A 26,561-nucleotide genomic window follows, 5' to 3' on the forward strand; every position below is an offset into this window, starting at 1 on the left:
GCTGGTTTCTGTTCCACTTCCTCCCTCACTTGATCCCAGTGTTGTCTCTTCCTGTCGATTGAAGGCTGGTTTTGAGGCAGTTGGGAAGCGTTTCATGGATTTTCTGCTTTTTAAAAATTTTCATAGTTTCTTGGAATGATCACAGGTACAGCTGTTTTCCCCATCTCTTTTAAAAGTAGGAAAAGTGAGCTTCTTAGAACAAAGTGGACACAGTTCCTGTTCTATTTGAAAAATTGACCGTGTCACCATTGTGCAGCAAATTATATAGATTGGAGCCCCGAAGTGACCTTGGCTTTCTAATATTTCTGATGGCAGTGCAGATTTTGAGCTGTGAATAAACTTCTTAAGGTGAAGTTTTAAGTTATTTCAAGCTTTTTCTCATAAAGATGGCATCAGCTTAAGTTTTCTTTAGTCTGCCCAAAAGTTATTTTGCTTTTATTTCTTCTGTATCTTTTGAAACAGATTTCTGTGTTTCTTGTAAAAGAATTTCACCTGTATCACTTCTCTTAGGTTTGATGAGTTTTGTGTTTTTACATAAAACAAGCAAAAAAGACTTTCTGCTCTTAAAAAAGTATATTCTCCTTTTTCTCTAGAATCAAATAGTTGGAGTTACCTTAAATGACCATCTATCTACCTTCTGGCAGTAGTAAGACCTCAGTCTCTTGGAGCCTGGAGAGTGTATTCTTGTAATGTTGGCCTGAGGAGATTCAGACTTGTTTCTGGTTTAGTTACTAGAAATACCAGAAAGGCTGATTTGTAAATTCCCACACCAGGCCTTTAATCCAATAGTATACCAGTCTGATGCCCACCTGGGTATTTTCCTGTTCCCAGATAGGTTATTCCAGAGTCTCACAGTTGCTTTCTCTCAGGAAGTTTTCTCTACGTTTGACCAAAAATCACTGTGGAAAAAACATAGAACTTTGTTCTCTACAGTGGATGAATGCTGTATCATACTTGATCTGCTCCGTAGCTGTGTCTAAAGGTTCACGAAGAAGTTTCAGAGAGTGAAAATTGTCTTTCCTCTTTATCCCAGTTTGTCCTTCGGTGATACTTTTATTTTAAGGCGGTTGTAGGGGAAGATAGAAGCAGTTCAGCCTTTGAATCCCAGCTGTTGGTTCTTTAAGTGGTCTGCGTTGCTGTTAGAAGATCTCACCCCTTGTTTCCTAAATATGGTGTGTGACTCACTCGGTCGTGTCCGACTCTTTGCAACCCCGTGGACTGTAGCCCACCAGGCTCCTCTGTCCATGGAGTTCTCCAGGCAAGAACACTGGAGTGGGTAGTCATTCCCTTCTCCAGGGGATCTTCCCGAATCAGGGATTGAACCCGGGTCTCCTGCACTGGAAGCAGATTCTTTACCGTCTGAGCCACCAGAGATTGGCCACTCAGAATTCTAGCATACTTCATTGTACTTCTAATTTTTTTTTGAATGTTACTCCTTTCTTCCAGTAATATTTTGCCACCTAGAGTAAAACTCTTTAGTTGAGACTGCTAATGATGAGGAGATAATTTGTAAATGATTGAAAAGTCAGGTGAGAGCTGTAATTCCCCCCCACCTTTTTTTTTTTTTTTTTAAGTTTTAAAGCTAATTTCCCCATAGATGAGGGGAAGAAGGCCCAGGCAGGCAGCTGCTCAGGTCCTGATCACCAGCTGGTTTCATTTGGGACTGACAGTTCTGTGTGGGACTCTGGCCACAGGAAGGAGCAGAGGCAGCGGGGGAGTGGAGGCCGCCGCTCCCTCGCCCTGCACCTTCCTTTCCGCCATGTTTCCCCGAAGGGAAATTTGGAGAATCATTTCAAAAGGAGCTCTCCACGGCAAGCTACTGGGTGAACCTTTACCTCTGAATGAGTTAAAGTCTTTTTTTTTAAGATTAATTAATTTTAATTGGAGGATAGTTACAGTATTACAGTGGTTTCTGCCGTGTAGCAGCATGAATCCGCCACAGGCGTACACGTGTCCCCTCCGTCCTGAGCCCCCTCCCTCCCCACCATTCCCTCCAGGTTGTCCCAGAGCCCCGGCCTTGGGCGCTCTGTGTCGTCGGTCAGACTCGCACCGGCTCCTCCATGTGGTGATGTGCGTGTCTCAGTGCTCCTCTCTCGCATCAGCCCAGCCTCTCCTTCTCCCACTCATTCCAGAAGGCTGTTCTTGATGTCTGTGTCTTCTTTGCTGCCCTGCATGTAGGCGCATTGGTACCATCTTTCTAGATTCCATATGTATGTATTAATATACAGGATTTGTCTTTCTCTTTCTTGAATGAGTTAAAAGTCTTGTTAGAAGTTTAAGACGTTGGCGTATTTTGTAATCCCAGAGTGGGAGTCTAACATTCTTCACAAGTGTGAAGAATGATTACCTGGGAGTATTTTTTTTCATTGTTTTCTTCCCACATATGTAAGGCTAACAGTGGAGGGACGTACACAGTTATGTAGAATAACTGCAGTTTTCTTTGCTTTTTTGTTTTATTTAATCCCCGTGGTTCTTACATGCTTTTGAAATCCAGTAACTCTTGGATTTATTTGAAGGGACAAGTTGATAAAGATTACTCAGCAATGTTTTAGCAAATTTTTGATAAGATTTTAGATTAGGTATTTTACTGCTAACCAAAAAAAAAGCCTAATTCTGTTTAAGCACAACTCTTTCTGATAATGAAAGGAAAGTAGGGTATCTGGTAAGAAACTGCATGCCCTGGCTATTAAACTTCGATATTTGGGAGTTTAATCATAATTGAAAGTTCTAAATAATCTGTATTGCTCTTTTACTTTTTTATTTAGTTATAATATAGCCTTGAAATGACATATCTTGTTTTGAAATCTAAAAGGCTAAAAAGAACTGCTCATGCATTTTTGAGTGTGTGTAACATTTTAAAGGGGAGTCATACAGCATACTACCAAGTTCATGTGATCAGGTAGGTGTAGGCTAATTAATAGCTTTGGAAAGGGGGAAAAATGGTGCAGGTTTTGGTGAAGGTTATTAGAGCACATTTATTTCTTGAGCTTTAGTCTGTGTTTGGTGAGGAGTATTCACTGAGTTGCTTTATTCGCGAATTTTGGATCATTATAAATTTGGTCTGCAAACAAGGCCCTGGCACAGTGATTGGCTGCTGGTCCTATCCATCTTTTCTTCAGTTCAGTTCAATCGCTCAATCGTGTCCGACTCTTTGCGACCCCATGAATCACAGCACGCCAGGCCTCCCTGTCCATCACCAACTCCTGGAGTTCATTCAAACTCAGTCCATCGAGTCGGTGATGCCATCCAGCCATCTCATTCTCTGTCGTCCATCTCCTTCCACCCCCAATCCCTCCCAGCATCAGACTCTTTTCCAGTGAGTCAACTCGTCACATGAGGTGGCCAAAGTATTGCAGTTTCAGCTTTAGCATCAGTCCTTCCAATGAATACCCAGGATTGATCTCCTTTAGAATGGACTGGTTGGATCTCCTTGCAGTCCAAGGGACTCTCAAGAGTCTTCTCCAGCACCACAGTTCAAAAGCATCAATTCTTCGGCGATCAGTTTTCTTCACAGTCCAACTCTCACATCCATACATGACCACGGGAAAAACCATAGCTTTGACTAGACGGACCTTGGTTGGCAAAGTAATGTCTCTGCTTTTTAATATACTATCTAGGTTGGTCATAACTTTCCTTCCAAGGAGTAAGCGTCTTTTAATTTCATGGCTGCAGTCAGCATCTGCAGTGATTTTGGAGCCCCCAAAAATAAAGTCTGACACTTTATTTCCACTGTTTCCCCATCTATTTCCCATGAAGTGATGGGACCAGATGCCATGATCTTTGTTTTCTGAATGTTGAGCTTCAAGCCAACCTTTTCACTCTCCTCTTTCACTTTCATCAAGAGGCTTTTGAGTTCCTCTTCACTTTCTACCATAAAGGTGGTGTCATCTGCATATCTGAGGTTATTGATATTTCTCCCGGCAATCTTGATTCCAGCTTGTGCTTCTTCCAGCCCAACGTCCCTCATGATGTACTCTGCATATAAGTTAAATAAGCAGGGTGACAATATACAACCTTGACGTACTCCTTTTCCTATTTGGAACCAGTCTGTTGTTCCATGTCCAGTTCTAACTGTTGCTTCCTGACCTGCATACAGGTTTCTCAAGAGGCAGGTCAGGTGGTCTGGTATTCCCATCTCTTTCAGAATGTTCCACAGTTTATTGTGATCCACACAGTCAAAGGCTTTTAATAGCAATACCAGAATAATGTACATATGTATTCAATAGAAATTGTGATAAAGTGCAAAATTAATCTTATTAAGTTTTTCAGTCATAAGCTGATGCTTCTATTTTTGCCTATACTGATATTTATAAATAGCAATAAAATAGAAATGTTTTAAAAATCTCAGTAGATGTATCAAGCATCAGATAATAGTTGAATTTGTAGGTAATAATAAACCCACTTGGAATACACTGTAGAACATTTTTACCTGGTAAATACAAAACAGAAGCTAAGAGATATGATGCTCCAAGAAGTCTGAGAAAGAAAAAAATCAAGAGAAAAGGAGGAAACAATATTAAAGGACATGATGTCGAAAAACTGCCTCAATTTTAAGGAAGTGGTGAGGTAACAACGGGATGTGTGTGTGTGCGCTAAGTCGCTTCAGTTGTGTCCGACTCTGTGCAACCCTGTGGACTGTAGCCCACCAGGCTCCACTGTCCATGGGATTCTTCAGGCAAGAACGCTGGGGTGGGTTGCCATTTCCTACTGCAGGGGATCTTTCCAACCCAGGGATCTAACTTGCATCTCCTGTGGCTCCTGAACTGTAGGCATATTCTTCACCCCTGAGATACTGGGGAAGCCCCAGCAAAAGGATATCAGCATCTAAGTCTGAACTGCAGTCTCTCCTGAGTCACCAATAGAAAGCAGTAGTATTCTCTGTCTCTTAGTTGTGTGTTACCTATAAAATTTGGATTTTTTTCTTATCTCCTACTTAATCATTTAAGAAATTTTTATTTTTAATTGAAGTATATCAGGTGGCACTAGTGCCAATGTAGGAGTTGCAAGAAACACAGGTTCACTCTCTGGGTTGGGAAGATCCCCTGCAGTAGGAAATGGCAACCACTCCATTACTTTTGCCAGAAAAATTCCGTGGACTGAGGAGCCTGGCAGGCTACAGTCCACGAAGCGGCAGACAGTCAGACATGACTGAGTGACAGCACGCGCACACACACACACACACATGATGTACAATGCTTCAGGTATACAGAAAAGTAATTCATATATATATATACTTTTTCAGATTATTTTCCATTATGCGTGCATTCTAAGTCACTTTAGCTGTTTCCCACCCTCTTCGACCTCATGGACTGCAGCCCACAAGTCTCCCCAGTCCATGGAATTCTCCAGGCAAGAACACTGGGGTGGGTTACCGTTTCATTCTCCATCTCCCACTATAGGTTATTGCAAGATACTGAATATAGTTCCCGTTCTATACAATGGGTGCTTGTTGTTTACTTTATATACAGTAGTCTGCATCTATTAATTTCAAATGTAACCCTCCCCTGACCTTGATCTGGGTGTTTTATTTTTGTGATTTGAAGACGTAAGAAATTCAGAACAAAAGAAAGCAGGTCTCCTTACAGAAACTGCTCACTGTAGGGACCAGGGGAAATAGTTAATACTAGATGAGCTTGGGGCAATCAGCAGTGTCACAAAGTATTACACCTGCTTAAAAGGAGGAGGAGGGGCATGAAAAGGAAACCAACCTGAAAAAGTTTCTAATAAGCAAAGCTAGAAGAATGTGAGCAACAAAACCTAGTACAAAATTATTTGCTTATCAACCAAAGCAGAAAAATAGATAAATAGTTGATAGGGAGGATTTCAGTTCAGTTCAGTTCAGTTCAGTCGCTCAGTCGTGTCCGACTCTCCGCGACCCCATGAATCACAGCACGCCAGGCCTCCCTGTCCATCACCAACTCCCGGAGTACACTCAAACTCATGTCCACAGAGTCAGTGATGCCATCCAGCCATCTCATTCTCCGTCGTCCCCTTCTCCTCCCGCCCCCAACCTTTCCCAGCATCAGAGTCTTTTCTAGTGAGTCAACTCGTCTCATGAGGTGGCCAAAGTATTGCAGTTTCAGCTTTAGCATCAGTCCCTCCAATGAACATCCAGGATTGATCTCCTTTAGAATGGACTGGTTGGATCTCCTTGCAGTATAAGGGACTCTCAAGAGTCTTCTCCAACACCACAGTTCAAAAGCATCGATTCTTCGGCGATCAGCTTTCTTCACAGTCCAACTCTCACATCCATACATGACCACGGGAAAAACCATTGCCTTGACTAGACGGACCTTGGTCGGCAAAGTAATGTCTCTGCTTTTTAATATACTATCAAGGTTGGTCATAACTTTCCTTCCAAGGAGCAAGCGTCTTTTAATTTCATGGCTGCAATCAGCATCTGCAGTGATTTTGGAGCCCAAAAAAACAAAGTCTGACACTGTTTCCACTGTTTTTCCATCTATTTCCCATGAAGTGATGGGACCAGATGCCATGATCTTTGTTTTCTGAATGTTGAGCTTCAAGCCAACCTTTTCACTCTCCTCTTTCACTTTCATCAAGAGGCTTTTGAGTTCCTCTTCACTTTCTGCCATAAGGGTAGTGTCATCTGCATATCTGAGGTTATTGATATTTCTCCCAGCAATCTTGATTCCAGCTTGTGCTTCTTCCAGCCCAGCGTTCCTCATGATGTACTCTGCATATAAGTTAAATAAGCAAGGTGACAATATACAACCTTGACGTACACCTTTTCCTATTTGGAACCAGTCTGTTGTTCCATGACCGGTTCTAACTGTTGCTTCCTGACCTGCATACAGGTTTCTCAAGAGGCAGGTCAGGTGGTCTGGGATTCCCATCTCTTTAAGAATGTTCCACAGGAGGATTTAGACTTCTTTAATCTTTGTTGCCTGGAAAAGTGATGTTCCCTGGTGGCTCAGCTGGTAAAGAATCTGACTGCTATGCAGGAGACCCGGGTTCAAGCCCTGGGTCAGGAAGATCCCCCTGGAGAAGGAACGGCAACCCACTCAAGTATTCTTGCCTGGAAAATTCCAGGGACAGGGAAGACTGGTGGGCTACCATTCATGAGGTCATAAAGAGTCGGACACAGCTGAGGGACTAACTTTCACTTTCTTTCAACATTTGTTGCCTGGAATATGTGATGCTACATGGCAATAAGAACTTTGCAGATATAATTAAGTTTACAAAACTTAAGATTATCCCAGTTCTCCAGATGGGCCCAGTCTATTTAACTGAGCCTGTGACAGCAAAGAGATTTCTCTCCAGCTGGGTGCAGAGAGATGCAGTAGAAAAGAAGAGGCAGTAGAGACATTCAGATCATGAGAGGGCCGACCCATCACTGCTGGCTTAGTAAGGGACTATGAGTCAGAGAACACTGGTGGTCTCTGGAAGCAGAGAATGATGCCTGGCTGACATCCAGCAAGTAAACTTCAGGCCTACAACCACAGGTAACTGAATCCCACCCAAAACCTAAGTGAACTTGGAAGGGACTCTAGAAAATAATTCGGTCCTGTATGCACCTGTTTTCTATCTTATGGGTTTCAGAGCAGAGGAACCAGATGAGCTACACAATGCCCAGAGTTTTGACACATGGAAACTATGAGATAATAAATGGACACTGTTGTGAGCTGCTAAATGTGTGCAATATTTTTAAAGCATCAATACAAAAGAAATACAATAACCATTAATCCATCTGATTAAACAGTGGTATAAAGGACAAATATTTCTTGGAAAACAGTTTAAAATAACAAATGCAGAAGAAATGTAGGAACTAGAAAGTCTTTGTAAGAATACCACAATAATTGTTGTAGGTGAGGCTAATGATGAATGACAAAATTTGTGAATAAATAAATCATGAGAAACAGTGTAATAGCCTAAAAGTATCTCTTCCAATAGACATATTAATTTCTGTGGTGATTTTTAACACATCTACACATTAGTTAATTATTCTCTCACCAGGATGGAGAGCTTAATTCTCCTTCAATTTGAGTATGGATACATGAATATATTTCCATTTTTGTTCATTTAAAATAATATGTGATACAACATAAGTAAATAAACAGAAGAGCAGTTTCATTGAGCCTGGACAGAGCATCAGGAAAGGTCCTAGACAACAGGAAAGCATATATAAAACCCAACAGGATGCAATCTCTCATTTGGTAAAATCTGGGCCAGCAATTACTCCTAGAATTTAGAATAACTGAATCACTAACTAAAGAGATCAAAAACACATCAAAGGCATCTGACATCACTTATATTTGCAGCTACTTTTGTAAGCAACTGAAAACTTACTTCACAGCTTGAATCATGCTAAATTAATTTCAAAGTAAACCACGTCATGATAAATTAACTTGAGATGGGCAACAAGTAAAATTGAGCATAAAAGTCAAGGTTAAGGTAAGGGTAGATGAAACATAAATGTATTGGAAGAACAAGTGTATATGGTAGATATTTGATTAAGAAACAACAATGCATGCGTGCAAAGCTGGTTATAAATACAGAATAATATCAATAAAGTATAAGCAACAAAATTGAAAATACTCAAATGAATCAGAGGTTCAGCAACCCATTTATTTTTCTTGGCACTGGTAAATTTACCTCCCCCATGAGGCCTCAATTTAGAACCTGCAGTGTGATTAATTTCTCAAGTGATGTTTCAGTAGATCTTGAACACAGTAATGATAGAAAAAGAAACAGTATTGTTTGATGGAATGCGAAACAAACATGTTAACTTCAACATCATAATTCAGTTCAGTTCAGTTCAGTTCAGTCGCTCAGTCGTGTCCGACTCTCTGCAACCCCATGAATCACAGCATGCCAGGCCTCCCTGTCCCTCACCAACTCTCAGAGTTCACTCAAACTCATGTCCACAGAGTCGGTGATGCCATCCAGCCATCTCATTCTCTGTCGTCCCCGTCTCCTCCCGCCCCCAACCTTTCCCAGCATCAGTCTTTTCCAGTGAGTCAACTCGTCGCATGAGGTGGCCAAAGTACTGCAGTTTCAGCTTTAGATCAGTCCTTCCAATGAACATCATAATTAAGGGATAGAAATTAAATAATGTGAAAATGTTAGTTTCAACCATTGAAATGGATTAATTTAATCATTATGTTAAAGAGAAATTAAAGCTAAATAGTCATTTTAAGCCACCCTTCCATAAAATCTTACAAAGGTCAAATGAAAAAATATAGAAACTATGCTTATGGGAAACTTCCTTTTTCTTAAAATGAGGTGTCAAATATAAAATATTCTTATTATAACAAGATGTCCTTATGAAGAGTTTATTGAACTGAGAGCTTACTGTATTTTTCAGAAGCCCAAATCCCAGTTCAGTGAAGGAGCAAATTCTCAAGAGTGTACTAGGTACTTTTGCGGGCAACCAGCTAGACTCATGGCCTCTTAACTATCTCTGTAAGTCAGCTGGAGCAGAACCCACTTACTAATTGCTGAGCATGTACCTCTGAGGAAAGTTAAGATAAAAAGTATTTATTCCAGGCCCGATTCATACAGTGTATGACAGTGAACTCACTGTCAGTTCTTGGTGGAGAAAATCGGATCAAGAAAGTACTGAAGTGAAGGCTCAAGTGAAAAGTGAAAGTCGCTCAGTTGTGTCTGACTCTTTGTGACCCCATGGGGTATACAGTCCATGGAATTCTCCAGGCCAGAATACTGGAGTAGGTAGACATTTCCCTTCTCCAGGAGATCTTCCCAACCCAGGGATTGAACCCAGGTCTCTCACATTGCAGGTGGATTCTTTACCAGCTGAGCCACAAAGGAAACCCAAGAATACCAGGGTGGGTAACCTATCCCTTCTCCAGTGGATTTTCCCAACCCAGGAATCAAACTGGAGTCTCCTGCACTGCAGACTGATTCTTTACCAACTGAGCTAGTAGGGAAAGTTCAAGAAGTTTTACATATCCAAATTACCTACTCTACAGATGGAGCTACAGTTTAGGTTTGCTAAAAGGCAAATCAGCTAATTGTTTTGAGGTCAGAAATGACATGATTTCTTAATTTATTCATTTATAAAGTTTAACAGCCAGAAGTTTGAGAAAATATTACTGTACAAAGGTAGATGCATATCTACCATGTAATATACTGATGCACATTTTAGAACCATTCATAATTTCCAATTTTAAAAACACCACTCTGTGCAGAAGATCATGCTTAAGAATTCATTTTACTAATACACATTTAAACAGACAAAGCTCTACTTTTTTATTAGCAATGATTCTATTTGTACTACATAGTTTCAAATGTATAGTGTTTGACAGTTTTAATTTTTGTATTTAGTAAAGAATAAAAAAGATGAACTAAGCACACAATATTCCATTTATACATCACTCACTTTAAAGTGATTTTTCTTCTGATATTGAGAAGTCTGAATTATTTACTGGCAGAAACACTCATCTAAGAAAGTCTGATACTTCCCACTTTTAACAAACAAAGAGTAATTAAAAGCCAGAATTCTTCTATTTAAATCTTTGATACTAAGATTGACTCAAATTCAAAGGTCATAATAAGCTTATATAAATAAAAATAAAATAATTGACTAGGCAGAGAAGCTGCTACAATTTTTGGCTGAATGCATTTTGAGCATTTAGAATTTACATCTTTTGAGTTTTATGCACAGTTTGTTTGGTTGATTGATTTTGTACATTCTTCCAGATTTATGATTATGTATCTATTCATGTAATGCAAATGATGGACAGCTCATGAAAAGAACATTTAGACTTTGCCTAGGTGCCTTGAATAAAAATAAGTTCAGGAGAGAAGATTAAACCTTTGAGACAGAAAATACATTTCTAAGCATAAAATGCAATTCCTTAACAAATTTTTGAGGTTTAAAAGTTAGTGTGAATAATTCACAAGTGAATTAGAAATTCATATTTCATTGACTCAGTATTATACAGTTTGACAAATAGTCTTAACATATAATGCCAGATACGTTATATATTCCGTTAAGTTAAATAAAAATAAGAAGCAGAAATATTGAAATTATAATGATTTCTATTTTTTCTTCTATGCCAATTCTGTTTTCTTTTCTTCTTTTTAATTTTTATTGGAGGCTAATTATTTTACAATATTATATTGGTTGGTTTTGCCATACATTGACATGAATCCACCCCCGGTGTAGTAGCCAAATCAGTTTTTCACATTTTTCCAGAAAATAGCATCCATGTGAAATATATCATAGTTCATAGCAAAGAATTAAAGTTTGTTAAAAATATTTAAATAACAGTTTGAATTTCAAAAATTAAATGAAAATAAATGGACTACTTTACATATCTGAATGCAAGAACAAATCAAAATATGTGATATATTCTGCACAAAAAATTACAAATTTCACAGCAAAATGTAGCTTTAAAGGTGATATAATTCATTTCTCATGGTAGAAAAAATAAATTTAAAAAGTTTTAATATGTATTGGATTTCTTGGGAGTTGCAATGTCATGATGAAAATAGTAAATATTATTGAAGCTATACAGATTACATTTCAACTATGGTTAATAACATTGATGGTAATTAATAAGCAATATTAGATAATATAGGCTTCTCTGTTGGCTCAGCGTTAAAGCATCCACCTGCCAATGCAGGAGATGTGGGTTCGATCCCTGGGTCAGGAAGATGCCCTAGAGAAGGGCATGGCGACCCACTCCAGGATTCCTGTCTGGAGAACCACATGGACAGAGGAGCCTGGCAGGCTGCAGTCCATGGGGTCGCAGAGTCGGACACGACTGAGCACACCAGCACACATTATTTAACACACGGCAATGAGGATGGGGCAGTCCTGCCATGATTAGGTGTGTTACACAATCTTCCCTTGTAGACAGCTGCTGCTGCTGTCCTTGAATTTTGTAATAGGGCCACAGAGCTAAGACTTGAGTGGGCCCACTAGCAACTGGCAACAACTTTTGGCCAAAACCTGTAAGCAAATACTCATACAACCATGATACCTCATATAACCATGAAGAATTAATTCTCCTGACAATACGTGTCTACAAATGTAAGTGCAGTTTTGGTGACACCATGATTTCGGCCTCGTGCACCAGAGGGAAAGAATCCATCTATGCCATGCCCAGATTTCTATCTTGTAGAAAGCGCACACATATATGGATGCCGCTTTATGCCATTAAAAATCAAAAACCTCAAACACAGGAGTAACTTTTGGCTACATTTTTTCTTTCTGCATCCACTTTACCTTCTCCACACATCCATTACAATGCTCACATTACAACACAAGCACTGTGAATATTTATTTATCTGTCAAATAACATGCAAAGACAGTATTTTATTCACCTCAGTATTTTTAACAGCACGTTTCATCAGTTGGTGAAAAATTTTGTTTGGTTTATAAGAGGCGCAGTCACTTTTCTCAAGCCTTCTTCTCCATCTGTAAAATAATTCTTATTTGCACAAAAAATAGAAATATTATAAAAATATATCAAAACACTTAACATTCTGAATGAGAGTATTTACTTCTTTCCAGAGTTGTCGCTACAATTTTTAGCTCAAGGAACTTTATTCAATGCTATAGGAAGGAAATCCAAAAAAGAGGGGATATATGTATACATGTAGCTGATTCACTTTCCTGTACAGTAGAAACTAACACAATACTGTACAGCAACTACAATCCAGTAAGAATTAATTAAAGATAAAGAATAATAAGAAACAAACAAAAAAAGTTATCTCTATGATTTTTGTAATGTATCTTCTAGAACACATTTCTTTTTATTTCTTTCTGGTTTATTTTATTTTATTTTTATGTTTTTTAATTTATTTATTTTAATTGGAGGCTAATTACTTTACATTATTATATTGGTTTTGCCATACATTGACATGAATCTGCCCTGGGTGTACATATGTTCCCCATCTTGAACCCCCCTCCCACCTCCCTCCCCATCCTATCCCTTTGGTTTTCTTTAAATCAAAACAAAAAAGTATTAGGGCTATTCTAAATTATAATTTTTTTATTAAAAAATAAATAAAAATTTCTCACTAGATTTTAAGAGAGAAGCTTCCAGTGGGCACTGGATACAAGCGGCAGAAGCTGTCCCCAAAGGAGGTAGCTACTTGGTGCCTGCTACCTCCAGGCTGTCACTTTCACTCACTTTCCCAGGTTCAACAGTACACCTGTCTGGAATTATTCTGAGAGTGCTCTCTGTTTCTGGCTATCGCCCTATCTTAGAAGACTATACCTTTTTTTTTTTTTTAACTCAGAATTGCATGTTGTTTAGTGTACATTTATATGGCTTCTTTGTTTTCCTGTTTTACAATACTTCAAATATGGACTTATTACATAATTACTTGCTAAACAATATTTAAATTTTCTTAATTTTTGCTCTTAATTAAAATACTACAGTAATTTTTCTTATCTATATTCTGTGGTATACATTTATGAGTTTCTCTTGGATATAAAATTTGCAGTGGGACTGTTCCATCATGGAGTGTATTCTAAGTATGTGTACATGCTAAGTCACTTCAGTTGTGTCTGACTGTTTGTGATGCTATGGACTATACCGCCAGGCTCCTTTATCCACGGGATTCTCCAGGAAAAAATACAGGAGTGGGTCGCCATGCTCTCTTCCAGGGGATCTTCTGAACCAAGGGAATGGACTTGTATCTCCTGTGTCTCTTGCATTGGTGGGGTTTACTTTACCACTAATGACACCTGGAGAGCCCCATTCTAAGTATAAAAATGTAAATAGGCATAATCTTTTTTGGGGAGGGGGTCGAAGGAGATTTTTGATAATAACAAGCAATGGAATATGTAATTGAAACATATTCTTATGTAGAAAATGATCACAATTGAATGTGATTAAGTTAGAATCAAACTAAACATCTGAACTAGTGATATGGTTTACTAAGTAACAGAGCATAATTCCACTAACCTCATAGAGATGTTAAGCATGTAGCAGACATTCTATAAACATATTATGCAAAAAAGTATATGTTAAAATGTATAATGAATGTTACATTCTGGGAAAACGCTTACAAAAATAATTTATTTCAGGAGCATGAAAAATATATCCAGTCTGTCCTTCATTGTTTACCTGTGCATGCTTTTAATTTTATGTGAATTTTGTAATTTCCAAATATTCTTCAGTTGGGATGTATAAATTTTATAATCAGAAACTTTCTCTTTATCTGCAGCTGCAGGCTAAGTAGATAGCTATGGTATATAAAATCAAACTCATTTTAGCTAAAATCCATTAAGAATTCTATGATGCAAGGCTTAGTTCTAGGCTCTCTTTCTGATCTTCTGAGCATAATTTTGTCTCTGGGGCATATATTCTCATAATTTCTGTGGTTAATTCTAGTATTTGCCTTTATATCTTCTGCATGTTGCTCCAAATCATTAAAAGTAATTTGAAAGGTCAGCAAAGAAGAAACGGAAAGATATCCCCATTTGAATGCAGAGTTCCAAAGAATAGGAACGAGAGATAAGAAAGCCTTCCTCAGCGATTGTAATTAGCCTCCAATTAAAATAAATAAACTACATTAAAAAATGCAAGGAAATAGAGGAAAACAACAGAATGAAGAAGACTAGAGATCTCTTCAAGAAAATTACAGATACCAAGGGAAAATTTCATGCAAAGATGGGCTCGATAAAGGACAGAAATGGTATGGATCTAACAGAAGCAGAAGAAATTAAAAAGAGGTGGCAAGAATAAACTGTATAAAAAAGAGCTTCATGACCCAGATAATCACGATGGTGTGATCATTCACCTAGAGCCAGACATCCTGGAATGTGAAGTCAAGTGGGCCTTAGAAAGCATCGCTACGAACAAAGCTAGTGGAGGTGATGGAATTCCAGTTGAGCTTTTCAAATCCTGAAAGATGGTGCTGTGAAAGTGCTGCACTCAACATGTCAGCAAATATGGAAAACTCAGCAGTGGCCACAGGACTGGTAAAGGTCAGTCTTCATTCCAATCCCAAAGAAAGGCAATGCCAAAGAATGCTCAAACTACCACACAATTGCACTCATCTCACACACTAGCAAAGTAATGCTCAAAATTTTCCAAGCCAGGCTTCAGCAATATGTGAACCGTGAACTTCCAGATGCTCAAGCTGGTTTTAGAAAAGGCAGAGGAACCAGAGATTAAATTGCCAACATCCGCTGGATCATCAAAAAAGCAAGAGAGTTCCAGAAAAACACCTATTTCTGCTTTATTGACTATGCCAAAGCCTTTGACTGTGAGGGTCACAATAAACTGTGGAAAATTCTGAAAGAGATGGGGATACCAGACCACCTGAGCTGCCTCTTGAGAAACCTGTATGCAGGTTAGGAAGCAACAGTTAGAACTGGACATGGAACAACAGACTGGTTCCAAATAGGAAAAGAAGTATGTCAAGGTTGCATATTGTCATCCTGCTTATTTAATTTATATGCAGAGTACATCACAAGAAACGCTGAGCTGGAAGGAGCACAAGCTGGAATCAAGATTGCCAGGAGAAATATCAATAACCTCAGATATGCAGATGACACCACCATATGGCAGAAAGTGAAGAGAAACTCAAAAGCCTCTTGATGAAAGTGAAAGAGGAGAGTGAAAAGGTTGGCTCAAAGTTCAGCATTCAGAAAACTAAGATCATGGCATCTGGTCCTATCACTTCATGGGAAATAGATGGAGAAACAGTGGAAACAGTATCAGACTTTATTTTTTGGGGCGCCAAAATCACTGCGGATGCTGACTGCAGGCAGGAAATTAAGACGCTTACTCCTTGGAAGGAAAGTTATGACCAACCTAGATAGCATATTAAAAAGCAGAGACATTGCTTTGCCAACAAAGGTCCATCTAGTCAAGGCTATGGTATTTCCAGTGGTCATGTATGGATGTGAGAGCTGGACTGTGAAGAAAGCAGATCGCCAAAGAATTGATGTTTTTGAACTGTGGTGCTGGAGAAGACTCTTGCAAGTCCCTTGGACTGCAAGGAGATCCAACCAGTCCATCCTAAAGGAGATCAGTCCTGGGTGTTCATTGGAAGGGCTGATGCTGAGGCTGAAACTCCAATACTTCGGTCACCTCATGCGGAGAGTTGACTCGTTGGAAAAGACCCTGATGCTGGGAGGGATTAGGGACAGGAGGAGAAGGAGACGACAGAGGATGAGATGGCTGGATGATTTGGTTGAACTCCGGGAGTTGGTGATGGACAGCGAGGCCTGGTGTGCTGCGATTCATGGGGTCGCAAATAGTTGGACACAACTGAGTGACTGAACTGAACTGAACACATCACAGAAATACAGTCTATTGGTATGAATAGGGGACATGAAAAGACAATGAATTAGAACACAGTATAAACAGGAGGCTCAATTTTATCAAGGGGAAAAGAAGAAGCTTTGAAGTGAGACCAAATCTGGACTCCATTCCTATTTGCAAATGTTTCAATGTAGGCAAGTCTGCTTGCTTTCACACCTTTAAAGAAATATGAAGATGAGAGTGCTTACACTATAATACTGAATATATTGTAAATATTACCTTCAGAAATCAACAGGAAGACTTCCCTGTTGTGTGGACTCAGACATCAAAATATTAGGCACTTAAAATAGAGTGTCTTCTGTTTTTTTTTAATGAGCACACTATTTAGGAATGAATATATTGCTTATGTTCAGTCTCTAAGTCATATCTGATTTGCGACCCCATGAATGGCAGCACACTAGGCGCCCCTACCCTTCACTATCTCTGGTGTTTGCTCAGATTCATGTCCATTGAGAAGGTGATGCTTTCTCACCATCTCATTCTCTCTCGCCCTCTTCTCCTCTTGCCTTCAGTCTTTCCCAGCATCAGGGTCTTTTTCAATGAGTCATCTCTTTGCATCAGGTGGCCAGAGTATTGGAGCTTGCTTCAGCTTCAGCATCAGTCCTTGAAATGAATATTCAGGCTTAATTTCCTTTAGGATTGACTGGTTTGATCTCCGTGCAGTCCAAGGGACTCTCAAGAGTCTTCTCCAGCACTTCTGTTCAAAAGCATCAGTCCTTTGGTGCTCAGGCTTCTTTATGGTCCAACTCGCATATCCATTCATGACTCCTGGAAAAACCATAGCTTTGACTATATATACAGACCTTTCTCAGCAAGGCAAACTGCTGCCTTTGCTTTTTACTATACTAGTTCCAAATAAATAGAGCCATGAAGATAGGTAGTTGGGGTTGGTTATCTGACCTGAAGAAATTTGAAGGCAGGGGTGAAACCAACATGAAAGTGGGACTCTTGAGGAACATAGCATACAGTGTAAAGAGTGTGTTTCATAATTTTCTACCTGAAAGTGAAGGAAATAAATCTGCTACGGATATCCATGTAGTAAGAGACAAGTGACTAGTGCAATAACATATTATGGCATAGGGACTTGCCTGGCAGTCCAGTGGTTAAGACTCCGTGCTTCCACAACTGGGCATGGGTTTGATCCTTGGTCAGGGAACTAAGATATACGATATGCCACAAAGTGTGGTCAATAAAAAATGAAACATAATAAAAAATAGAAACTATTTAAATATTAAAATGATATTATGGCATAGAGAATACTTTGTTTTGAGTTAGTTCTTTTGACTGCATTTAAGAGATTATGGGAAATAGATGGAAAAACAGTGGAAACAGTGTCAGACTTTGTTTTCTTGGGCTCCAAAATCACTGCAGATGCTGATTGCAGCCATGAAATTAAAAGACGCTTGCTCCTTGGAAGGAAAGTTATGACCAACCTTGATAGTATATTAAAAAGCAGAGACATTACTTTGCCGACCAAGGTCCGTCTAGTCAAGGCAATGGTTTTTCCCGTGGTCATGTATGGATGTGAGAGTTGGACTGTGAAGAAAGCTGATCGCCGAAGAATCGATGCTTTTGAACTGTGGTGTTGGAGAAGACTCTTGAGAGTCCCTTATACTGCAAGGAGATCCAACCAGTCCATTCTAAAGGAGATCAATCCTGGATGTTCATTGGAGGGACTGATGCTAAAGCTGAAACTCCAATACTTTGGCCACCTCATGAGACGAGTTGACTCACTGGAAAAGACTCTGATGCTGGGAAAGGTTGGGGGCGGGAGGAGAAGGGGACGACAGAGAATGAGATGGCTGGATGGCATCACCGACTCTGTGGACATGAGTTTGAGTGTACTCCGGGAGTTGGTGATGGACAGGGAGGCCTGGCGTGCTGTGATTCATGGGGTCGCGGAGAGTCGGACACGACTGAGCGACTGAACTGAACTGAACTGAAGAGATTATGGAAATAAATAGACAATGAAATGAATTTAAATTTCCATTTCAAGTTATCATCAAACAATGGGAGAGCTTCTATGATTTCCCTGAAAATCTCTTAGCTCTTATTTGTCACAATGTAAAATTTCAGAAAACTGGACACAGATTATGAGCCTGCAGTTTACTGAATTACAATTCACAGCATTTCCAGTCCTATAATTAGATATTTAAGGTTTAGAGAACAATGGGACAATATGGGGAATTCTGATGAATCTATGTGCCTTGAACCCTATTTCCCTTGAACCTCTTTTCCTGGGGAAGGAATATCCCCTTCCTGTTCTAAAGTTAGCTGCCCTGTGTTTAATCCCTTTCAAGATTTCTCTTGAGCTGTTTCCTTATAAGCATCTTTCCTCAAAACCTACCTCTAGCATCTCTCATTACTATAATACCTATGTGTGTGAGTGCATGCTAAGTCGCTTCAGTCATGTCTGACTCTGCAATCACATCAACTGTATTCCACTGGGCTCCTCTGTCCATGGGATACTCCGGGCAAGAATACTGGAGTGTGTTGTCATGCTCTTCTTCAGGGGATCTTCCTCACTCTGGGTTCAAACCCACGTCTCATATGTCTCCTGCATTGGCAGGTGGGGTCTTTATCACTAGTGCTACCTGGGAAGCCCCACAGCATCTACAGTTAGATTTAAATCCAAGTGGATCTCATTTGGGAAGGGGGTGCAAGTGCAAAGTTTGCATTGGGGTACACACCAAAATGTGGTATCATTTGAACAAGCTATACTGTCAAGATTGCAGGAATACATGCAAAAATATCTAAGGGTGGTAGACCAGGGAAGGAGGAGCATAAAACTCGATCAGGCTGAGCTTGTCAAAAGGGTTTACTTACAGAAACAGATTCAGTATTCTGAATTTAGTGTTAGCTTCATAGCCGGTTTTAACAATTTATTTTATTTTTATTTTTTTAGCTAAAATATTTGTGGCTTCAAATATGGCTTGTATTGAATGAGTTGGAAAGACCATAACTCCATATAATGTGAAAGAAGGAATCATGGAGCTTATGGAGATAGGACGATTGATGTGTGTGCAAACTGCTTAATATCCAGAAAAGCATGTGCCCTCAGATTTCACAGAAAACTCTTTCTTTAAAAAAGGCATTGGGAAATACACTGAGGGTTGACAATATGTGGGGATATTATCTTTGAAAATTTGGTAGTATCTTCCCACTGTAAGCTGGGAACATTTACAAGAGAGATGCCACTATGCATGTGGGCTCTCTGATATCAACCTAAAAGGTTCCTGAAATGGCAAAAGGCAAAGAGCAAGTCTTAAGAATTGGAGTAAAGGTGAGCATGTTTTGGGCTTTGTGTTTTTAGCAATATGATCAATCTGAGAAAAATATCCTTAAGATGCCTAGAACAATGATTATACATATTAAATATATTAATCAATCTTCTACTGATGAGGACCTATGCGGTTACTAAACCATTCCTTTAACTACAATATTGAGATGAGTCTTTCTGTTATTTTATAAGACATTTACATCTTTTTCATGTGATATATGTCTATAGTTCATCTTTTAATTGTTATGCCATTGTATCAAAGCGACTGAACAGCAGCATTCTCTTTTAATTATTTATTTGCATTTTTTTGTTTTCCCATTTATCTCAAAGTGAATCACAAACTATTCTATCATTCTATGGTTTCTTCTCTAAAATTACACGAAAAATAGATTACATTGCTCTTTCCATAATTCCCCTCATCCTCCCCCTATTCAATTTTAAATGAAGTATAATATACATAAGTGAAGTGAAGTCACTCAGTTGTGTCCGTGACCCCATGGACTGCAGCCTACCAGGCTCCTCCGTCCATGGGATTTTCCAGGCAAGAGTACTGGAGTGGGTTGCCATTTCCTTGTCCAGGGGATCTTCCCGACCCAGGGACTGAACCCGGGTCTCCCGCATTGCAAGCAGACGCTTTACCGTCTGAGCCACCAGGGAAGTCAGGAAAGCAAATTGTAACAATATCACAACTCAGTATATTTTCACTGGTAATCACATTCATGCAGTGAGCACCCAGATCAGGAAGCAGCAAATTACCATCCTACCAGCAGCACTCTGAATAATCCTATTCACAATTCCCTAGAACAGTGAATAATCTTTACACTATCTCTACTTCTCAGAATGTATATTAGATTGTCACTACTGTATTTTATACAAATGTACTGCATTGCTTCCAGTCATTTGCACATCCTCTTCTGTGAAATGCCTCTTTATATCCTCTGCCTCTTTTAATTCAATATAAATTCACATTTATATTTATATTATAAAATGTTATATTCACATTTTAAAAAATGTATATTATTCACTCAATTTTTGCCTGTATATTGTCTTTTCATGTCCTTTGTATCTTTTACCTTTCTGAGTTATTTTCTTATTGGCTTATAAAGAGAGTTTATTTTGAATGTAGAGATGTTAAAGACTTTCTATTTTGCTTATTATTAATACAAATAAAACTGTTTTTTTGTCTTTTAAAAGTAATTCTTCATTTAACATAAAATAATTGTTAGACTCCATCTCAACAAATACCTCAACTTCAATAGCTTTTAGACTGTGTGATGCAATAACAAATTTTATTTTCAAACTAACATAAAATATAATTATTTTCATAATTTTTATAAAAGTATTTTCTATCTATATTTTTACCCAACAGTAAATATTAACAAATAAAATGTTGATTAATTAAGACATATTCTGACTACAGGTACTCTATGTCATGAAGATCTGAAGGAACAAATTGATGTTTACTATTAAGAAACTTCGCTAAACAGAGTCATAGTGAATTCTTTTCTAACGTTAATATGGAATTTTAATATTTGACCTAATGATTTTAATAATTATATCTTTCAAAATATATATATTACAGAAAAATTAAGGGCTTCCTTGGTGCCTCAGATGGTAAAGAATCTGCCTGCAGTGCAGGAGATACAAGAGATGGGTTTGATTTCTGGGTCAGGAAGATCTCCTGGAGAAGGAAATGGCTACCCTCTCTAGTATTCTTGCCTGGACAATCCTGTGGACTGGGGAGCTGGTGGACTACAGCCCATGGAGTCACAAAGAGTCGGACATGACTGAGCGTCTAAGCACACATAAAAATTAAATGAAAACTAGAAAGCAAATAAAAGTTTGGATTAAATTGTAAGCACAAATATTATCGTCATTGTTTCTTGGTTTATATGCATTTGTATAAAATAATAAAACTTTTTTAGTTTTATAATAAAACTCAATTTTATGAATAATGCAAATAGTAATTTATAACTTATAATTTCCTGTTAACAATAAAATGCAAATTCATTTCACTGCATAAATGGTTGTCTTTATAGAAAGAAATCATTTAAAATTTTAACAACATAGTTATAATTACAGATGGCATAACTTCAAGTAGATAAAATTTTCCCTCAAATCACAAATGATATATTTATCTCCAAAGTATCACTTGTTAGGTGGTTTCTGATCCAGTAAAATAATTTGGGCTAAAAAGGACAGAATCTTTTATAATAGCTAGGAAAAATATTAGTGAGTTGTGATAATCATGGCATAATATATTAGAATAATGTCATAGCAAACTGACAACGGTAAGTCTTTCAAATTTATACACATAGGCTTAATTACAAAATTTATAAAAGCTCTGTGTCCTTTCTAACATGATAATCATTTAAATATACATTTATAAATTATGAATGCTGAAAAGACTCATGTCATCATTTTAAAGGGAGTGTAAATGTATGATTGTGGTCTGAATCACAGTGGCTAATACTTAAATATCTATTTAATTTCCATTTTCATTTTATTTAAGAAATTATTTTATCCTACTTAGATTGCAGGCTTAAACAGAAATACACTCTGTGGTTAAGTGTCTAATTTCAGTGTGCTAAGAAACTTTGTGTTTAACATATCAAACTGTGATGTATAATACTGTAATATAAAGTCTCCAGTTAGTCCATTTCCATTCCTAATAAACATGGACACAGTTAAGGGTAAAGGAAGAGCTGAAATTATGTTAGCAACAGGGGGCAGAGAAAAGTGACTTGCAGATCTTCCACTGTCCCCTTCAATTCACCATTTCATAAAAACTGAGGCTCTCGGCAGAAAACTGCTATGAATCTCTTTAAAATGTTAAATAAAAAGCAGCATATCTCATGAATTAACTCTAATAATAGGCCACATTGGAGGCATTTTTCTTTAGTGAACTCTCCTTTATTTTTACTCCTTAGTATAATCCAGAATATTAATGATAATTTTTAGAAAAAAAATGCTCATATATTACAAGTTCACACAAACAAGATGTTCACATAATGTAGTCATTAAAAATAACCTGTTGCTTTCAAGTATTATCATATGAAACACATTTGCCATTGAGAATATGATTTGTATTTGGTGAGAAAATCACATACCTCCATATTTTATTTTCCTATAATCTTTGAGTTAGCAAAGTGCTACCTTGCTTTAAGGTAGGACCTAAAAGCACAATGGTTTTCCTGCTATAAGTTTCTGGAAATACAACTCTGCAAGAAGTAAACAGTTTCAAAGCTATCAAGGAATCCAGCCTTCCAGACTTTATTTTTCTGAGTGTCAGCCATTGATGATAATCTACAGAAGGCACACAATTTTAAAACAATTTAGTTTTAAATTAATGATAAGGAGAATCAAAGAATTCTAGAACCTGGGTAACATCACAGACCCAAGCCTTCCTCTCCTGCAGTCTTACTGAAACGGAAATGGAGCCCCACAGAGTGGACATAATCTTGCTTGGGGTAAAACATACAGTATAGCCATCGGCGGGGTCAAGTAATGCCACAGGACTCCAGAGACCCCTAGCAATATTTCTGAAATAGAAGTATACACATATATGGAATTCAATTTACATATTTACACTCATTTACTTATATGCAGAAATGGATTGATACCAATGCCTTATTGAGGACTTTCTTCTCTTCCTCCTCCTGCTAGGACTCACTGAGATAACAAAAGGCATACTTAATTTCTGTGATGATACAGAATTCTGCTGTTTTAGTTACAAGCATTTATTTATTCTTTAAAAGTGCTTGAAATTTAAATTCTTGATTATTTAATTAAACTAGCAAACAGTACTTATCACATAGAAAGAAATTCGATATTTCATGCTTCTCTCTCTAAAATGTCAATTTCCCTTCTGTCCACACTATGGGTTTGCCTTGTCCTTTGATAGAAATACTCTTTTAAAGTATTTAAAAGAGAAATACTCTTTTAAAGAAGAAGCTATCTGTGTCTCCCTTACAAAACTTGTCTTTACTTTAAAGATCAAATGAATAATTTAGCTTCGGTTCCACCTAAATCATACACTCTTAATTCTAACTGTCCAGCTTCATATTAACCTCATTCTGAAATAAGAAATGAAAGAAGCTGTTTTCCAAACTCAGCATACCTAGAATACACAGTTTTTCCTAATGCATTCAATCCTGTGTTTGAATCTGTTTCAGTTCAGTTCAGTTCAGTCGCTCAGTCGTGTCTGACTCTTTGCGACCCCATGAATCACAGCACACCAGGCCTCCCTGTCCATCACCAACTCCCAGAGTTCACTCAAACTCATGTCCATCGAGTCGGTGATGCCATCCAGCCATCTCATTCTCTGTCGTCCCCTTCTCCTCCTGTCCCCAATCCCTCCCAGCATCAGAGTCTTTTCCAGTGAGTCAACTCTTCGCATCCAGTGGTCATGTATGGATGTGAGAGTTGGACTGTGAAGAAAGCTGATCGCTGAAGAATTGATGCTTTTGAACTGTGGTGTTGGAGAAGACTCTTGAGAGTCCCTTGGACTGCAAGGAGATCCAACCAGTCCATTCTAAAGGAGATCAGTTCTGGGTGTTCATTGGAAGGACTGATGCTAAAGCTGAAACTCCAGTACTTTGAATCTGTTTCCTAATATTAAATATTCCCTTCCCATGACTGTTTTCTCTCATATAGGTCAAGCAAAAGGAAGTTAAACAGTTTTCCATTTGTACTCTATTCTGAGCAAATTACAAGCTATTAAATATTCAGTTGAAAAAATATGTCTTATTTGTGGATGTGCTATGTACTGGCATGTGTGTATGAGGTCAGTCTATGTTCCGGGAGAGTCTACCAGTTTTCTAAGCAGAAAGCTCACACTACTGATATGACAGCCTCAGGCATTTTGTTGTGTTTGATTAATATTAAAAGGTTTGCTAAATATGATGAGTATTATGAGGGCATGTCCAAGTATGAAATTAGTGGCTTATATAGGTTATAAAAATGAGACCTCTTTGTTGAGATTAGTAGTATAGGTGAATTGTTTGTTTAAAATATTTAGAAATCTTTTGTATCCCTGTATAAGCAGACCTCGAGCATTTTGCAAACCATGTAACAGGTACCATTGGGAATGAAATCCAAGCCTTGATGACTGCTTGTTTCTGTGTCCAACCAATGGGTCTAAGTAGTGACAGCCTCACACTGCTCTTAAGGATAAAAGAATTTTGCCTCTAGAATACAAACTTCTTCTTGGAATGAATCATTTAAGTAAGTTTTGATCAGAGCACATAAAAGAGTCATTTTCAAAATCAAGTCTTCAGAATAGAATACTTACTCCTTGGAAGGAAAGTTATGACCAACCTAGATAGCATATTAAAAAGCAGACATTACTTTGCCAACAAAGGTCCGTCTAGTCAAGGCTATGGTTTTCCCGTGGTCATGTATGGATGTGAGAGTTGGACTGTGAAGAAAGCTGATCACCAAAGAATTGATGCTTTTGAACTGTGGTGCTGGAGAAGACTCTTGAGAGTCCCTTGGACTGCAAGGAGATCCAACCAGTCCATTCTAAAGAAGATCAGTCCTGGGTGTTCATTGGAAGGACTGATGCTAAAGCTGAAGCTCCAATACTTTGGCCACCTCATGCAAAGAGTTGACTCACTGGAAAAGACTGATGCTGGGAGGGACTGGGGGCAGGAAGAGAAGGGGATGACAGAGAATGAGATGGCTGGATGGCATCACCGACTCAATGGATATGAGTTTGAGTGAACTCCGGGAGTTGGTGATGGACAGGGAGGCCTGGCGTGCTGTGATTCCTGGGGTCACAAGGAGTCGGACACGACTGAGCGACTGAACTGAACTGAATCAAATATCTGGTTAGGAATAGATAGTTATCATCTTTATCATTAACATTTTTTACAGAACCAGTTTATCATTTTAAACAGTTTTAATTCAAATATATTTGAAACTCTTCTTTTCAAATGCTTAATTTCAGGCACAGAAATTCTACACAATAAAAAGTATATTTTCTATATAGCAAGCCAATCAAAGCATAACTAATATAGAAGAGACAAGAGAATCCTCTTTACAAAAGAAGTCACCTCGAATCCTAAATGCCGTTTTAACTATTGTTCATGCTGTAATAGACCTTATCATGCAGCCTCCAAAGATTTTTCTAAGGTCAAGAGAAGTGACTGTGTTGGTGTACTGTGTGTATGTTCTTTCCCTCAGCTTTCTAACAGCTCATTTAAACTCTTTGTCCCCAAGATCTCTACAGGGAATATCCTGATTTAAGGATCAAATCACCTTATTTTAACATTCCTTAAGCATCCATCAGTGTCAACAGAACGTATAAAGCTTCAACAAGTTCTTAAATATGTAGTGTTAATACTTTTTTATGAATTTGGAAGAGGAGTCAGGAAATAGGGGAGGAAAAAAGATAAAAGGTGTATAAATAACTTTACAGATAATTTAAAAGAGTATTTCAAATATAGCTCAAACTTTTATTTGGATAAAGGTGCCTACTCTTTGTAATTCTCCCACATATAATGTTTCACTAATTTCACACATTTTGCTCTTAATATCTCTATTATTAGTAAATATTACTTTATTATTCCATTTCCTATCTGTTCTTTCAATCAGTATATGTAAATTTAAAGCATAGTATATTATACACTTTTGACTAAATACTGGATATTCAGTATTCCTGCCATAGTATTTTAAAACCTAGTAAGAACATAATCACTTGGCTTTATCTCATGCTTTTGTCTTTATCATATCTGCTTTGTTCAACAGTATATTATTCTTCATTACCAATATCCGACTTGGCACATAGTATGTGCTAAAAATATTTATCAAATGAATGGGTATATAAAATAAGAATCTAATATTTCATTTGTTATTTTTCCTAATGGAGAGCAGTATCCAAATAAAAATTTGAATTTACTCACATAAACTCCAACTTTATTATAGGTTATATACGACTTATATCTTAGTCCATTTCTGCCTTCAATGCGCTGAGCATTATTTTTAAACTAAGAATTATATATCAA

At 38.0% G+C, this 26,561-nt stretch overlaps 1 protein-coding gene and 1 long non-coding RNA gene across 6 annotated transcripts in view; both read left to right on the top strand.

Annotated features, from left to right (window-relative positions):
* Nucleotides 1-16,492, top strand: LOC148775058 (uncharacterized). The gene is made up of 2 exons (XR_016039458.1): nt 1-5,826; nt 6,886-16,492. It is a non-coding gene; the product is annotated as an uncharacterized LOC148775058 (long non-coding RNA).
* Nucleotides 1-26,561, top strand: part of LOC129557813 (uncharacterized) — a 135,254-nt gene that overhangs the window by 48,802 nt on the left and 59,891 nt on the right. For all 5 annotated transcript variants that reach the window (XR_016039426.1, XR_016039427.1, XR_016039428.1 and 2 more), the window contains exon 8: nt 21,137-21,408. The gene's annotated coding sequence lies outside the window, so the exon portion shown is untranslated. The remainder of the gene's footprint in view (nt 1-21,136; nt 21,409-26,561) is intronic.

This window comes from Moschus berezovskii, chromosome 17, assembly GCF_049115385.1.
Source record: "Moschus berezovskii isolate FMDL1 chromosome 17, NW_MosBer_1.0, whole genome shotgun sequence".
Lineage (NCBI taxonomy): Eukaryota > Metazoa > Chordata > Mammalia > Artiodactyla > Moschidae > Moschus > Moschus berezovskii.